Genomic DNA, 18,331 nt, shown 5'->3' on the forward strand with positions numbered 1-18,331 from the left:
TGCATCAAGGAAAACAGAAGCCAGGGGGTGGAACGATGCTAGTGAGAAATTGGTCTGGGACTTTAGTAGGTGGTTTTTTGGGGGGAGCAGCAGGTACACAGATTGTAAAATCATTGCCTGTGAATGGATGGTTGCAGGTTATTTTGTAAAACTTGAGAAGAAAGTATGTGCAACATATGTTATCCAAGCTACCCAAAATAGGACGGACTGGCCATTCTGTCTGGATTTGCATGCTTTTGGCCTTCCTTCCTGCATTGGCCCAATCTTTCGATCAATTTCTTGATAATCAAAGGGAAAATAAAAACACTTGATAACTGTTTTCATTAAAAAAAACCCTGAAGGCCTAGGCAAGTGCTGACATACATACTTCTTAATACAGAGTGGAGGATGTTTATCATGCAAAATAGTCTGACCCACTTTTTAACTGCAATCACACCAATATGATCTGTTGAGTACAATGCTTGTTTTAGTTTTGAAGGCAATTTGTTGGTGTGTTTTGTCAAGTAGATCAAATTTAAATAAGAACTTTCATATCCTGTTAAAATGTGAAATAATTCATTGGCTTTTAAATTTAATTTTTAAACTGTTATTGTATTCCTATTTAATTTAATTTTTAAACTGTTATTGTATTCCTATTAAGACCTGTAATTTGTCACTCTTTGTTATATTGCAGAGTCTTATGGGCTCTTTGTGTGGGGTTGAGCCCCAGGTTGTAATACAGAATAGAATTCTGATGCTAGCAGAGAAGTGTCTGGTAGGAGAAGAAAGTGATGAAGTAGAGTTCTGTTTGGTCTTCAGGGCAACCAGGATGCATACTGGTGATTCCAGAATGGAGAGGTGGGGTTGTAGTAAGAGTCACCCATTCTTTTCTGTCCCAACGAGATAGATCAAGACGGGTAGCCATGTTAGTCTGTCTGTAGCAATAGAAAAGAGCAGGAGTCCAGTAGCAATTTACAGACTAACAAAATTTGTGTTAAGTTATGAGCTTTCATGAATCACTGCTCACTTCTTCAGCTCATACCCTGCCACAAATTTTGTTAGTCTTTAAGGTGCTACTGGACTCTTACTCTTTTCTGTCCCAGGAAGACAGTCATATGGGAGTATTGATGAAGTGTTGTGAGCATAAACAATCATATTTAGGCTGTGAGGAGAACTGGCAAAGGAGGATTTCCCTTGTGGCTTGGCAGAAAACAGACAACCCTACGGTTGCCAGCTCCAGGTTGAGAAATAACTGGAGGTTTTGAGGTGCAGCCTGAGGAGGGCAGGGTTTGGGGATGGGAGGAACTTCAGTGAGGTATAATGCCATAGAATCCACCTTAAAGATGGCCATTTTCTCCAGGTGCCTAGAGATCACTTGTAATCCTAGGAGATCTCTAGCTACCACCTGGGGGTTGGTAACTCTACCTGGCAAAAAAAGAAGTAATGCAGGTACTTCATTTAAGCATCACAGTATAGCCAGCTGCTGCTCAAATGAGGAATATTGTTTACTTCTATACCAATGAGAGCAGAAAAAGTGGACAAAGATGGAACATTCATAAGCAACTTGGTATAGACATGGCAATATGATATTCCCCAAAGACAAACAGTTGAATTTTCGGGGAAATCATTATGCAACAAACATTTTCCACTTCTGGGACAGAGAGAAAAATGAAATAGTCATCAGGTTTGTCCCACATACAGGTGCTTCATATTGAATCAAACCATTGACCTGACAAAATTCTCTGCTGTCTACTCTGACTAGCAGAGACTCTCCAGCATCTCAGGCAAAGGTCATCCGCATCACCTGCTATCTGTTTCTTTCAACTGCATACAAAGCAGGGGCTCTATCACCAAATCATTGCTCTTCTCTGGCTCCAGTGGCCTCTTCTCTGGCTCCAGTGGCCTCATGCACTTAAAATGCATTACTGAAGAAATAAATACCTCAAAATAGGCGTACACCACAAAATGCACGGATTTAGAGATTTTATTTGTGGTCAAATGTTTATATAAGGAAGAAGCAATGCAAATCAAAATGCCTGGTGTGAAAATTGAATGTTATCTACAAGCCTGTAAACTGATTACTCAGAAGCTTCTCTGGTCCAAAATAATAAGGAACCTGACACCCTTTGAAAATGTGTTACATTCTTAGAAATTCTAGAAGGAGCTGTTTATATTCAGTTATTCATTTAATAGTAGCTGTTATCAGGCAGATGAGAGGCTTGCATGGGTGAAAACATTCCATTTTCACTACAGAAGGGTATTTCACAACCAGGATCTTTGCTTTCTAGATGTGTTACTGTTAAGAGACAGTTTCTTGATTTTCAGTCAATGGTGCTGAACTCCGACAAGGTTAAAAAGAATTTGTATGTCAGGAGATTGCATATGTGAGAAAAGGACTACACCTAGAAGAGGTCTGTTTTTGTACATCTGATGGATCTGCTTAAGGGTTTAATCACTTTTAGATAGCAAATATATGAAAATGAAATATTAATATTTTAAAGAGTATTTTCAAAGTTGCCAAAATTTGTATTTCTCCCTTCAGGACATGACCACATGTAATCACCAGGCTTTAAATCACCTCTTCTCTTCTTCAAAGTGTGCTTAAGGTCATAGTAACAAAAGAACTAAAAACACACACAAATGTAGTTGAAAATCATCCCCCGTTTTTTAAATGAAAACTATCATGTGCCCCACTTTGGAATTCCAAAATGAAGCAAATATCTCTCTCTGGGACGATTTCAGCTCAGGAAAATGGGGGGGGGGGAGATAGGAGGCAGGAGCCTCTCTTCCCCTGGCACTGTGGTCCCAAGCAGAACTGGACCCCTGGGGAGTTTTTAAAAGCCATTCACTGTAGCTGCTGTGGCTGTGGGGAAAGTCAATCAGGTTTGGCCTGACTCCTTAAAAACCATATTGCGTGATTTGGTTCTCAGGCATGAGCCACACTCAGGAGCAAATTGCCTGAAGCAATTGAGCACAGCAAGAAAAGACAGGGAGAGGGAGGAATTTTGTCCGTATACATACTCTCCTTCCTTGTAAAACTAGACTATCAGCCCTGCTTTTATTTTATTTTGCATTCTGCTTTTTGTGTCTTCAGTGGAATAGATGAATGGTATAATGGGGAAGTCATCTTCATACATACACTTCAAAAATCTGTTTTGGGGTGATGAGTAATGTTACGGCTGGCTCTCTGCTTATCACCCAAATATTCATCACCCCAAAACAGATTTTGAAATAGAGGCCCAGGTCAACCCCTGGCAATTCCAGGTTGTGAAATACCTAGAGATTTTGGGGATAGAGCTGAGGAGGGTGAGGCTTGGGGATGGGAGCAGAACTTTTTTTTTTAGCAGGAATCCACAGAAATACAGTTCTGGCTAACTTGGCATCAGGGGTGTGGCCTAATATGCAAATGAGTTCCTGCTGGGCTTTTTCTACCAAATAAGCCCTGGATGGGAGAGAATTCAGTGCAATATAATGCTATAGAGTCCCTCTTCAAAAATGGAAAATTTCTCTAGGTGAACTGATCCCTGTCCTCTGGAGATCAATTGTAATCCCAGGAGATCGCCAGCCACTATCTGGAAGTGGCTTAACACAGGTTCCTGATTCAAAAATACGCAGCCAATAGAAGTGGCAAATGAAACACAAATTAAACCTGGGACTCGTGTAGCTGCACCTGTTGAATAGAGGACTACCTCAGGATTGATTCAAGGATATACAGTACCATCTGCAACTACCAGAAAGAGGGATATAAAGACAGCAGGATTTGGTACCTATTATTTACAGCATCCAGTTTGGATCTTATTTGCAATAGAGCCTTTGTATGAGGACTGTGGACTCTTTAAGTTATAGTTATCGGGTTAAGAACATTTGATGTGAGCCATAATAAGTGATACATGAGTAAAGAATGTAAAACTATCTGGAAGTTGGCAACCCTATGTCCTGATAATATCATGAGTGTCCCAGATTTAGAGGTTGCATTGGCTGTGACTGAAAGGAAGGAATAGGAAAGGTATATCGTAGGTTAGACAGTTTAAATTAAGACCAGCCCAGATGAGACCCTGGGGTTTGGGGCATAGAGTCAGTCATGCCCAGTTCAGATCAAGACCACAGCATGGGGGAAAGGAGGGGAAGCCTTCCTATAGAATTTTCTTGACCAGAAATGACCAACATAACTGCTGTTTGGGGCCAACCTTCAGGTCTATACATGGAACTCTCAGCCATCTCACTTGTCTTAGTAAACTAGGCTCAAATCCCTATTTGGCTACCAAGTTTACAGGGTCTGTCTTCAACCTACCTCACACCATTGTTGTGAGCATAAAAGAGGGCCATATGTATGCCAGCTTGCACTCTTTGGTAGAAGGGTAGCACAACAGAAAATATCTGATTCCTAATAAAACAGAAAAAAAAGCTTAGTAAAGGGAAAGGTATTTGAAATTTGTAGCAAAGTCAGCTTCGGTTCCTCTACTACAGCTTGAACCATTGGGTAATGATATAATATTTCATTTAGCTAGGCATAGAAATCTCACAATTTTAAAAGGACTTCATTCTTTGTTGGTGAGACTTGCATAATTGTTTAAGTAACAGAAGAGTCTGGGAGATCTGCTGATACTTAATGTGTATATTTTATTAATCTCACTCATGCAGACCAAAGGCATATCTATTAGACCAAAAGATAGATCCAAGTAGTCAGCCATGTTGGTCTGAAGTAGTAGAACAAAATAGGAGTCAAGTTCACCTTTAAGACCAACTTAGTTTATAATAATTTGTAATAATAATACAGAGAGTACATGAAAGCTTACATTCTGAATAAAACTAAGTTGGTCTTAAAGGTGCAACTTGACTCCTATTTAGCAAACCAAAAGTTATAGGCTGGCTCTCTGCTTATTTTCTGAGGCAGAGGATGGCAGCGTAACACTGCTACATCCAATAAGGGCATTCCTAGAATGAGTTCATCACTTGATTGTTCTTGGTGCACTCAAACAGTTTGAGATTTTGCATTCTGCTTTTCGTGTCTTCAGTGGAATAGATGAATGGTATAATGGCAGTTCTTTCTAAGAGGAAGACATGAAATCCTTACATTTATAACAAAAAAAGTGTCATAAACCTCATTGTAATTCAAGCTTGAACTGTTCACCTTGTGCATGTCCAGAAACTCATTCCCTAATACTAGATGCAATGATCTCTGGAGGAAGATTTTCCATCTGTTTCCTTATGATGTTAAGCTGTTACTGCTGTTCATCATTTCATTGCAGCTACTAGTTTATGCTAAACTATTATTTTTTTCTTCTCTGGGATTAAGAATTCATCTGGATAAAAATGGAATATGCATGTTAATACAGATTGATTCTAAAAACATCTGTATATGGTGTGGTTATTATTTTGTCCCAAATCTAAGGTTGGCTGAATTATTCAGTCTTTGGCTTCAGAGAAATTATTTAAAATAAGTGACTTGAAGATTCCTTTTAAGCTTAATCATAATCATTTCAGTTAATACAACCTAATGAATAATAACAATAACTACTACAGTGAAACTCAGTGTATCCTGAATCTGCAATATTTGCACATATGCTTGCAGTAAGGGTCCCAGTAGGGTGCCCTTGGTTTGGAGGCCCCCAATCCACTGGCATGAAGCTGGCCAATGGGGGGGGGATCCCTGACCCCAAAGAGCTCTGTAAGTGCCCAGCACGCCGGCACGATGACATCACCTGCAAGTGATGTCATCACAACAGGCATGTCACACAGGGGACACTAGCATTTGGATAAAAACTCTATGGCACCTGGCAATCCTAGCTTGCTATTTCTTGAGTAATACAGATTATTTTAAATAAGTTTTCTTAGGAAGCGGATTGTTGATCTATGAGCACCCTGATTTTAAGGAGGCAGGCTCCCCCGAAATATTGGTGATAAGTGAGGGGCCATGGGTCAGTGGCAGGGTTTCTCTTGTGGGGAGGGGAAGGGAAGGGAAGGAAGATTATAAGCTGCTCTGAGACTCCTTGGGTAGTGAAGAAAGGAAAGGTCCCCTGTGCAAGCAGTAGTCGTTTCCAACTCTGGGGTGATGCTGCTTTCACAATGTTTTCACGGCAGACCTTTTTACGGGGTGGTTTGCCATTGCCTTCCCCAGTTGGGGGGTATAAATCCAATTTATTATTATTATTATTAGTAGTAGTAGTAGTAGTTGTAGTATGCAAAATGTGTACAAATATAATGACAATGCACATCAAGAAAATAAATTTTACCTAGACAGGCTTTTTGGTCCTCTGACTCAGATGTTACTTGATCAGACTGAAACACAGAGTCCAGTTAAAGTTTCAGAGTCCAAAGTCTAAGAGCAGGTATTTCAGACACACAAGACCCAGGTCAGACAAAAGGATGATCCAAAGGAGATAGGTGTTCAGAAGGGGGTAGAAACTGGAACAAATGATCTCACTTTGTGCCAGATGGCCAGCAACTGGCATGATCCTGTGTGGCCAGTTAGGTCTGTTGCCAAAGCACATGATGAGCATGCACTCCTGCAGCCAGTACATGTTTAAAGTCAAGCAACTTGCCCCCCCCCCCCCCGTTCCTTGCAGTAATGAGATAGGATGTGAAGACAAAATTCCCTCTTGGTCCCTGGCCCTGAAGTGCCAAAGCCCTTTGATCTCATCTACATCTGCGTCACACTCCATCCCATTCTTTATGTCTCTTGAAATTGTGAGGCATTAAGTTACCATAGAGAAGCCTTCTGTTATTTCACTAGGCCCAAAAACCTGAACCAAAGTTTTCAAAAGCTAATAAACAGCCAGAGAAAACCAATTTTTTGACAATCAGCTATGTTGGGAACACAGCTTCACTGATCATTGGGAGTTAATATATGCACAGACACTTTTTCTGTAGAATAAGGCAGCTTTAGGTGTTCATGTGGCAGAGCCTGCCTAGCAGCTTTGCATGTGTTTTAGGCTGCGGTAAAGCACCAAGCTGTGGTGTTTACTTCTTTTTTTTCTACTCTTTTTCTTCTCCGTCTGCTTTTGTATCCATCTCTTATAGCCTTCTTGACATTTCTAGTTATATCAGTACAAGGACAGTCATCAGGAAGAAGGAAATTAAGTGATGCCAAGTAATCTTCAGGTCTACATTAACTATACTAGCCCATATTGGTTTATCTAGTTTTAAACGGCACACTGTTGTAAGCATCTTCAGATGGAATGGCAGTTGATAAATAATAGTGTGTATGAACTGATTCACATAATGATTTTCTCTCAGTAAATATGACCACATTGCCTGTTACCAACAAAATGGCTGATCAGCATTAAAATTTAGACATTTCCACAAAATCTATATGACAAGTAAAGACTAATGCACACACTCAAATACCCCAGGTCAGTTTTTTTGCCTGTCCTACAAAGCTTGTAATATGCACCAGCATTTCCTTTGCTGTAGCAAAACCTACAAAAGACCAGATTGGTATCTCATTGCATGATAACAAAAGTATCAATTTTTTCTGTGAAACATTATCTCAATTAACCATGGCAAGTGCTGGAAGTGACACTGGTTGGTTTGACACAAATGTTTGTAGTTTGCAAGCAGCACACAGAACATTTCATCATCTTCTCTCTTGTAGCAGCTTTTGATGTAATGAAGAATTTCAGATAAACTAAATTGTTATTTCAAGCCTGTAGCTGTCTCTTTGTTTTAATGGAGATGATGTCAAGATTAAAATCTCTTTTCATATTGTACAAGTATGAAAACTACAATGATCAAAGTTTGGAGAAGAATGAAGACAATGCTGTCTTTATGCCAAACTATTGTAAAACCTTTATTAGCATGCCACACAAAGGAAAAAGAAGGGAAGTGAAAATCATCTAGATGCGGAGAACAGCAAGATGGCAAGGGAGAATTCTGGATTTATTGTACTTTACCCGTATGTTCCTTTTTTTGTTTAAAAAGATACATCCTCACCCCCAATTTACAGTAGGCAGATTCGTACAAAATTAGGTTCCCCTAAGGGTTGTCTTTAGTAAGAGACTAAAGACATTGTCTCACATGAGGCGGGAGACCTGAGGTAGGCCATGCACAATTTTGTTATTTGAATCTCAACCACTTTTCTGGAGAGTTTTTGAATGATATTGATCCCAGTTGGCTTTTTGTTGACTGTACTTTGGGTTTACTGCTGTTTTATTATGTTGTGTGTTACCGTGTGTTTTTTTGGGGTGGTCTTTGTATGCGCATGTCTGGTGACCTCTACTGGATCATGGAGGATGCACAGAGAAGTGGCCTGGTACAACTTGCCTCCCAACTCCCGGTATTCCAAGGAGGTCTCTCTTCCAAGTATTTGCCAGGGTTGGCCCTGCTTAACTTCCGAGATTGTATGAGATGAGTCTTGCCTGGGCTATCCAGGTCAGGGCTTGTTGTGTGTTATCATTGATATTGTTCTTATTAGTTTTTACAAGAACACATGTCCATGGAGCAGCTTTATACTGAGACAAATCATTGGTCTATAAGGATTAGTAGCTGCTCTCCAGGGTCTCAGGGTCTTTCAGAGAAGAAGTGTTTAGAATTTCTCTATATGTAAGTACTATTCAGGAGGCCAAAACAAATGCCATTTTAAAATCCTAACTTCATTAACTAATCTGGGTAAATATTTCTTCTTGAAACACAAATATGAAAATCAGTGATAGTACTGAACAGGAAGGGAAGAAGAAGAGCATGTTATACCCAGCTTTTCTCCGCCTTCTCAAAGCAGCTTACAGTCGCATTCCCTTCCTCTCACTACAGCAGACACCTCATGAGGTAGGTGGGCTGAGAGAGTTCTGAGGGAACTGTGGCTGGCCAAAGGTCACCCAACAGGTTTCATGTGGCCAGTGGGGAATGTAACCTGGTTCTCCAGATTAGAGTCTACCGCTCTTAACCACTAAACTATGCTGGTGCTCCCAGGAAAGATGCGATTAACAAGAAGGAAAGCAACTTACAAAATACTATCACATTTCATGTACCTTTAGATGGAGCAGAGTATTTTGCATCTGTTTTAAATTTTCTCTCTATAAGATTTACATGGCCTTATACATGAATATTTGCTTATATGATACATTTATAGGAAACAAAATCTGTTATATTCCTGAATACTATCACTGTAATATCCTTAGGGAGGAAAAAAGCATATTCCTCAGGAAGAAAGCTTTGAGGGGTACAAAGGACTCTAACACAAGAACAGAAGATAGCATCAATATATGAAGCTCAACAAAAGGATTCTGCTGTGACCTGTTTCCCAGCAAATATGATAATACATGAGAAAATTGTGCAAAAAATGCATTTGATCAGACCTCTTATAGCTAAGAGGACTGGTTGCTGTCTGTCTGATTAGAGGTTCACATTCTTAACCTTCAGCAAGGCAGTCAAATGAAGGTCTTATCCACTTGACCACCATATTAAACTAGAATCCAAAGGAGATTTTTTTCATTCTTGGGGAGCCCTAAAATGTTCCACCAAAACCACCTTGTAGGAAAAAGATGGGGATCCAGCTTTGAGAAAATTCCCACATTAAACTGCAAAAAATAGGGCTCTTACAGGCCGTTTTCCCACTTACCTTACCCCGGAGTGACGTCCCTCTTCACCGCGCTGCGTCTGCGCGGATTTCGCACAAACTGCTGCGCAGCACCAGGAAGAGCCGCGTAGTCCCGGGGCTTTTGCGTCGCAAATGTAAACCTGCTTTTTGGCGGTTTACATTTGTGACGCAAAAGCCCCGGGACTACGCGGCTCTTCCTGGTGCTGCGCAGCAGTTTGTGCAAAATCCGCGCAGATGCAGCGCGGTGAAGAGGGACGTCGCTCCGGGGTAAGGTAAGTGGGAAAACGGCCACAGTTTCCCACACATCAAGCAGGTCACACACTGGATCTGATCTTTGGCATGAGAACAGAGATAGATCCGATTGTTAAAGAGGAAGTGCCATGGTTGGATCAGTTTGTTCTGAAGGCCCAGTTGGGTGCTACAGCCCCCTTCTTTGTAGGTGGCAAGCTGATTTATGGTTGCCTGCTGAGCCTAATGGACTCAATTGGGTTCCTGAATGTTCTGCGGGATCTGATGTTCCTATATGGCCGAGGGCCTGTCTATCTACAGGACCACCTCTCCCCACATGTTCCTCAGAGAGCACTGCATTTGGGAGTTCAAAATCTCTCCATCCCCAGGTCAAAGGAAGCCAGACTGAGCTTTATAAAGGCCAGGGCCTTCCCTGTGGCAGCACTGGCACTGTGGAACACCCTCTCGTAGGCTATAAAGGCCCTGCGGGATCTTTCCCAATTTCTCAGGGCCTGTAAAACAGAACTATTTCAACTGGCCTATAACATCTAAGTGGGAGAGAGCTGCCACTCTAACAGTGACTGAGCAGTATCAACCATGAGACACTGGGCAACATTGTAAGGACCACCGACATCTTAAGAAGGGCTTCCAAGGCAGCGCACATTCAGTCGGTGCTAAAAAATCAGGTTCAAGGTTTTGGTATTGACATTTAAGGCCTTGAGTGGACAGGGACTCATGTATCTTCAGGACTGTGTCCTCTGGTTATTAATTCTGCAGGGCTTACAAGGCAAAGATGTTCCACCATCTTACTGGCAGTCCCTCCTCCTCCCCCACCCCTTCTTTTTTCTTCCTGCCCCTTTCCATTTTCTTGTGGGGCAGTGATAAAATTTGGAATCTGGGATTTTAATGACATTTGAGAATGTTTTTATCTATGGGTTATTTAAATGTTTTATTATTTATGAATTGTTTTGTCATTATGTTGTTCCACACTCTGAGCTCAGTGTATTCGGGGCAGGGCAGATTTGGGAGGGTTAGCTTTTACGAGTCAAAGCTCCCTTCATCAGAGATGATGGATAGGTATCTGATGAAGGAAAGTCTGACTCTCAAAAGTTTATACCTCCAAATCTTGCTGGTGTCAGAGGTGCTACTGGACTGGAATCCAGCTGTTTTATTGCAGACCAACACAGCTACCTTCTGAAACGGAAATAACCAAAACGCTCTTTACAGCATAAGACAACCAGCACCCTTGATTCTTCTGTCCTGATTGAAAGAAGGAAAAAAGAATCCATTCTCAGATGTAGTGAGCAAAGTAGCAAAGTTTTGTCAGTTTATAAAAGGAACAGGAAGTGATAGTGCAGAGTCAGATGTGACATAGTCAAACAACACTAAAATTTCCAGTACTGTTTTTGCAGCCTAGTCCTAGTCGTACATGGAAGACTGTAGGGCGGAGTATTAAACTGTATTACAAGTTTTCACACATATCTGGTGAACTCCTTCTGCCAGAATGAACAGTGGATATATCTGCCATCCTCACACCTGATTTTTTTTTGCAGCTCTCTTTTTATGGTGGGTCATCTATTTATGCATCTTAATTCAGAGAATCTCTCTGTATCCCTTATTTTGTTCAGCACCTGATGATCAAGTGACAACATTATGTTGCCTTAGTATATTTTTCCATAATAGATCATTAACAAAATAAGAAAGTTTTATTGTCACATCTCAGTAGCAACATGAAAAATATTGTTGTATACAGCCATTTTCGTAACTTATTTGGGCAACATTCCATGTCAGTTTACCACAACAAGGAGACCCTCACCAAACTTCACATAAAGGAATCAATGAAATCAAACAGTTGCAGGATTTTTGCTTTTTATATCTGAACTGGCTGCAAAAGTAGAGCTTGTTTTTTGGAATATGTTCTTATTTATAGTCTCAGACAAGTTGTACAAGTATAGTTGTGTGTGTTCCATAACAAGTATTATAACCAAAGATCTAAAACAGATTTGAAGGTCTTCCTGTGACCCTGACCTGGATAGCCCAGACAAGATCATTCTCATCAGGTCTTGAAAACTAAGCAGGGCCTGACCTGGCTAGTATTTGGAAGGGCAACCTCCAAGGAATACCAGGGTCATGACACAGGCAATGGCAAGCCACCTCTGAACATCCCTTTGCCTTCAAGACCCACAAGGGGTTGCCAGAAGTCAGACTGGGGAAAAAAAACCAATAACAACCAACACTATAGAAAATAGGAAGTCTGTTGAGCCCACTCCTCCACTTGCACCTGCTGGAATGGCCTTGAGTTAGCCATAGCTCTGGCAGAGGTTGTCCTTGAAAGAGCAGCTACTGTGAGAGCCCTCTCAGCCCCACCCACCTCACAGGGTGTCTGTTGTGGGGGGAGAAGACATAGGAGATTGTAAGCTCTGAGTCTCTGATTCAGGGAGAAGGGTGGGGTATAAATCTGCAATTCTTCTTCTTCCTGGGGACAGTGAAACTTTCAGTTTAGCATAACAAGTTTGTGGGTACTGGACTGATTGCCTGGGTAATTCAGAGAGAGGACAATGTGATGGCCTTGTTTGTCCTTAGGGATGCTGTAATGTACTGAGTGACGAGACGTGTTGAAGGCAACATGCTTTATTAGCGAGTACATTACAAGGCAAGGCAACGCGGGCCGGGTCCCGATTATATACATACCCCGGAACAACCCTCAGTCTTGCCAGGTCCAATCCTGGCCAGTTAAACTTTCCGCCACAGATCTTGATTGGTGAGCGTATTTGTGGAGCTACATCCAGGGACCAGTGAACTTCCACTGGCCACCTCCGTAGCGTCCACTGTGTTGTAATTTCAGGACTGAAATGCAAGACACAACAGATGCTATCACAAAGACATACCTAATAGGATGCCATGACATCTTCATGATGGGATTCTTGGTTTTCTGGGTTCATGCAGTGAAAAAAGCCCTTTCTAGCTAAGAAAAATGGGACTAAAACAGCAGAAGATTGGAAACCAGCTATAATAAGGGAAAATATGACAATGGTGAAAATAGAAGGTGTTCCCATGAACATTTTTTGCATTCTCCAGATGGCAACTTTTCCTACTGAAAATCAAATGCTATGAAAATTCAGCACCAGCCTATAACAAACTTGTTATGGCAAAAAAAGAATGGAAAATAAAATACTTGGATGTTCTAAGCCTTTCAATTCCAGGAATAACCTAGAATCTAATGAAAACCTGTTGTTTGGTAAGTAAATCTCATTCCTACAAATTATTTCCAACACCAATACAAAAGCTTCCCCCCCCCCCCCTTAGAAAAGATATTCGGAAAGTTGCAAGACAAGTTTGTATCAGATTTTTGCCCACTCTTCACAACACAATACAGAATTGATTGGTGTTGCTTTGTTTTTCTTTTGGTAGCATAATAACTATTTCCTCCTCATTTCCTACTGTCTCTTTCCACCAGCCATGATGAATGCAATACAAACATTATTTGCACAGTAGATTGTTAGCACTCAGCTTCTTTCTACTATGATCTCTAAAACTAGTAACAACTAGCTGATGATTGCAGTGGAAGCAAATGTACCAGAACAATGAGCACCAGGTCTGGAAATAAGGATTTGGCTGTTATAACAAAAATAGTCTCTGAGTGTTAATCACCAAAATTGAATTTTACTGTGTACTGAACTGTACGCCAGTTTGACACCTTGAAATTGAACTAATCAATTTTCTTGCAGGAACAGCAGCTTTGCAGTTGCAACCCTTAATACTAGGGGAATGGAAGCAAAACTTCAGATTTTAAGATTGTTTTTTATTGGGTTTGATGGAATCAGTGCTACACTCCCCCCCCCCCCCCCCGATGCTACATTCAAAGATTGCAGGCAGCTGGTTTCTTAACTACGAATTTACCATGTGAAGTGACAGAAACGAAAAGGGTGTGTTATGTCACCCAGGTGTATAACTTTTCCCCAACTAATAAATAAACCCTTAATTATCCATTATTAAATATTATATTTCACAAACCACTGTCAGCCTAACTGGTGTGGCAGATATGGCTACTCAGATGCACACATGGAACTTGTCTCTTGTATCGATAGGGAGCACAAACATAGGCATATTTGCCACAGAACTTTCCTCCATTGAAATGAAAGGGGATGAGGGACCTGTTCTTTAGCTGCAAGGGCAGTTCAGACATTGTGCATGGCACTCACATTCTAAATATCTGTGGCTGCATATCTACCTGTGCTGGGAGAAGAAGGTCTTTGCAGCCCACCAGGATACACCCAACTGTTGCATCTTGGCGAAAGCAAGGAAGTTCAGGGTCAGATTACCATTTTTGTTTTACCTGAAAACCAAGAAAGTGTCAGGCGTGTCTAAAGATTACAATAAATAGTCATATGGTATGGTTAAAAGGCACATGCTGCAAGCACTTAGCTGAAGCTAAACTGACCGTGCCTGGTCAGTGCTTAGATAGGAGGCCTCCTGAGAATCATATATAAGTTGCCTTGGGTTCAATGATGGAAGAAGTGGAGAGGTGAATATATGGGGTGGCCAATGGTAGCTCTCCAGATGTTTTTTGCCTACAACTCCCATCAGCCCCAGCCATTGGCCATGCTGGCTGGGGCTGATGAGAATTGTAGGCAAAAACATCTGGAGAGCTACCGTTGGCCACCTCAAATCAGTATCCATGATCAGTAGGTGAGACTGATTTTTATAACCTAAAAGTAGTAGATTCAGATGGGCAGCCGTGTTGGTCTGAAGCAGTAGAACAAAGTAGGAGTCAAGTTTCACCTTTAAGACCAACAAAGTTTTATTCAGAATGTAAGCTTTCATGTGCTCTAAGCACACTTAATCAGACGAGGAATCAGGTACAGTGAGCAGAACTACATATATGTTTATAACCTAAAAGTACTAGTTAGAATTCTGCTGCCAGCAGCTGAGTAGTTAAAGCAGAACAGGATAGACTGAATCCACCCCTCTGTCCCTCCTCCCAAACATTTGATCAATTAGTTTATAGTTCTTTACCTGGCTTCAGCTGTCCATCCACAGAATCATAAAGGGAAAAACCATAGGCACAGATGGAATTTGTGTGTATGATTCTGCACCTGGCTCTGAAAACATGCACAGAAAATAAGGATGTCTGTGTATTAGAGAGAACATATTAAACAAAGATATTGAATAGAATTCAATTTTTGTCTTCCAGGAAACTCATAACATTTGACTAAAACTATGTAAGGTATTTGGCTTAATTTTATAAACCCCTGTCTGTGTTATGAAACTGTCACAGAAATCTATTTAATGTTCAGGTTTTAATATGGATTGGCCATATTTTCAGGCAGCATTTAATATTCAGTATTGGAAAACAATGGAAACTGTCATAGAACTAAATTGGATTGTCATAAATTCAGCATTACTATTATTACCCATTGTGGAACAGTTCTTAATTATTTTTTCAAAACAAAAAAAAAATAGCCATGGGAGGGGGGACTGAAATACTAACAACTCTACTACCTCTTATAAGACTATGCTCATCATTTCCTTCCTTCCTTCCTTCCTTCCTTCCTTCCTTCCTTCCTTCCTTCCTTCCTTCCTTCCTTCCTTCCTTCCTTCCTTCCTTCCTAAATCTGAACTGTAATACTGTTCACTTTCTAATATCGCAGCCATTTTTAACAACTGATATGGTTCTTAGATTTGTTTATTTAAAAAAGATTTTACCCTAACCAATAGAAATGTTATTAAAAGAAAAACAGTAATATGGTTCCTGAGAGAATATTTGTGTTCACACAATAGTACATGTCCTGTCCTCAACAATTGCTGGCCAAGTCAATGTGCACCAAGTTTCTGACAAATTATTAGTCATGATGTCATTAATATTAAGTAATATTAAGTAAGTAATGTAAACCTGATCCTGAAGCACATGCTTAACTCTCTGTTAAAGAAATGTAATGCTGCTGGTCTTAACTTTCTCTGGCTTGTGCTCATTTGCATAGAACCTCAGGTGTGAGAATAGCTTGCTGCTCAAAGGAAAAGTTGTGGTATAGACCAATGAAATGGAACTCCCACAGAACAAAGTATGGAAAGGCTTGGAGCTGTACGTTTTGGGGGGATTTTTAAAAAGTAAATGAACACATCTGAGATTATATGCACAAAAATGTCTTATACTGAACTGGACCATTGGTCTCTTAGTCACTAATACCTGCTCTGTCTGACAATGGTTCTCCAAAAGAGGTGTTTCTTCATATTAGTGTGTCTTTTAACTGGAGATGTCAGTGTCTGAAAAGGAGATCTTCCACATGCAGAGCAGAAGCCTGACTACAGAGCTTCCACCCTTGTTGATAGGTACATTAGAGAAGCTATGCACTGGCCAGATGGTATTTTAGCAGCATTTGTCCTTAAAATTACTGTTTATTTTAAAGGACTAATTTATTCAGAGTGAAGGAAGGAGCATTAACATTTTTTTTTAACAATTTGGCCCCACCTGGCTGCCAGCCCTTGCAGCCATTGCAGCTGTGGCTGTCTTTGCCACCTCCAAATAGGAGGAAGAGTCATTGGGAGTGGCCATGCCACATCTGGGCTCTTGGGCAGGTGTGTGTGGAGCCAGAGGCTATATAGGTACAGTTCCGCTCCATCCCTTTTCAGTCTTCACCTCATGCTTGGCCCACTCTCCTGTCCTGTATGCAGTGCAGGCTTCAGCCATTTGACCCTTGTGGGGGCTGGGTAGGAATTTTTCACCTCTCCTGTTTTGCCAAGTGGCAAAGGCGTTTTCACCTTCCCTGAACTGTTTTTCAGTGGATTGTGGAATTGGTCTGGGTGGAGCTTTTAAACAGGCCGGTCACTTTTTTAGGTTGGCTGGATTGTGTTGGGGATTTATATGCTGCTCAGTGAGCACCATTTAGCACTACCACGTTTGGTGGCTTGCAGGATCAGCCCTTGGGCTGTGTGGGCCAGGGTGACGAATGTGGACTCCCTTTGGGAACTATGGCTATCCGCTTGCCTCAAGTTTTATGGCTAAGGATGCTGGAGCTGCCAGGTGATAGTCTGCTTGCTGTGCTGGTTGGGTGCAAACCAAACCAAGATGGCTCATGCCAGGGGCAGGGCGGCTCACCCATTATATGGCAGGGGAGAGTTGACCCCTGGCCTTGTAAGTTAGTTTTGCCCTTGCCATTTGAATGATTGAAATAAATTCCATAAAGTGGACCTTAGTTGACCCAACTCTCTGTGTCTGACTCTTTCTTCCACTTGAGTGTGTGGGGGGGATACTTCTAATATATTATGAAAAGTTCTGTTTTTATACTCTGCATGTATAGATACAAATTATATATATCCATATCAATATATCTGTACACACACACTTATTCTCAAAAGGAAAGCAAGGGGGCAGAGAGAAATCCATTGTGTGCTACTGGAATTGATACAATTACCACTCCTATGCCTAAAGATTAAATGGAAAATTTTCTGTCAACTTCAATCAAAGCAGAATTTCATGCTTCAAAAGAAATTTAAAATATACTTATAACTGTGTGCATGATTTAATCTCATTACAGCAGTCCATTTCTCTAGTCTAGAAACAGTCAGGTGAAATGCGTGGAAAAACTTAACTCACAGGCCCTGCAGAGTATATGAATACATGAGGTTATATCCATTTTGAGATTTATGCTGCTTTTATTGTTATGACAGATATGAACATTTACCCCCATCTACAATGTACAGTTGCAAAGGAGATGGTTTTGGCACTTTCCATGAGCATGAGCCTATGAGTTTGTATGTGTAGACCTATTTACCTTTGTTTTATTTAGTTTGTTTGCTTTGTTTATATTTTATTAATTTACTTACTTGCAATTGTGAACCACTTTGGGGCCCTTCAGGAAGAAAACCAGGATACAAATTTTTAAGCTGTGAGGGAATGACTCAGCAAAAAGTTCCTTGCATTTTTCTTTGTAGAAAGGTCTTACATTGGGAGGGAGAAGGTTTTAACTCATTCTCTTCCTCTCATCACCTATGTCCCCTTCCTCCATATCTCTGGCCTATGCTGCCTGGGAGTGGAGGTAAACCCACTGGCTCTTCCTCAGCCTATGCTTATATAGCTACCTACAGGCCCTTTAGTCCTTCCTCCCTTCTTGCTGGTTCTACAGGACTGGCCCATGGGGAATTCTCATGGAAGGCCCCAGCCCTCTGACCTATTGCTGGGGTCATGGGCACCAGCCTATGGGCACTGGCCCATGGGGAATTCTCATGGAAGGCCCCAGCCCTCTGACCTATTGCTGGGGTCATGGGCACCAGCCTAAGATCCTTTCACTGCCTTCCTTTCTGTTTCCTCAGAAGCCCAAAGCCCCAGACTCTCTCAACTGCTTTCACTTGGTAGGGAAGTGGCCCTAACATGGAGCTGAGTATCAGCAGCCTGATCAGGGCCAGAGGTGTTGGTTTGCTACATCGCGGGACGTAACAGCAATCAGTGTTCACCTGTCCATGCAAAAATAGATCTCTGGGTTTCCTTTTTTTCCTCCTCAGTGAAGGGAGATCTTGTGCAGGTTTGCACATTTGCAACAGATACTTTCTGCATTGCTGGATCAGCCATCTGGTTAGATTATTCACATCGCT

The sequence above is a fragment of the Heteronotia binoei genome, chromosome 3, assembly GCF_032191835.1.
Source record: "Heteronotia binoei isolate CCM8104 ecotype False Entrance Well chromosome 3, APGP_CSIRO_Hbin_v1, whole genome shotgun sequence".
Classification (NCBI taxonomy): domain Eukaryota; kingdom Metazoa; phylum Chordata; class Lepidosauria; order Squamata; family Gekkonidae; genus Heteronotia; species Heteronotia binoei.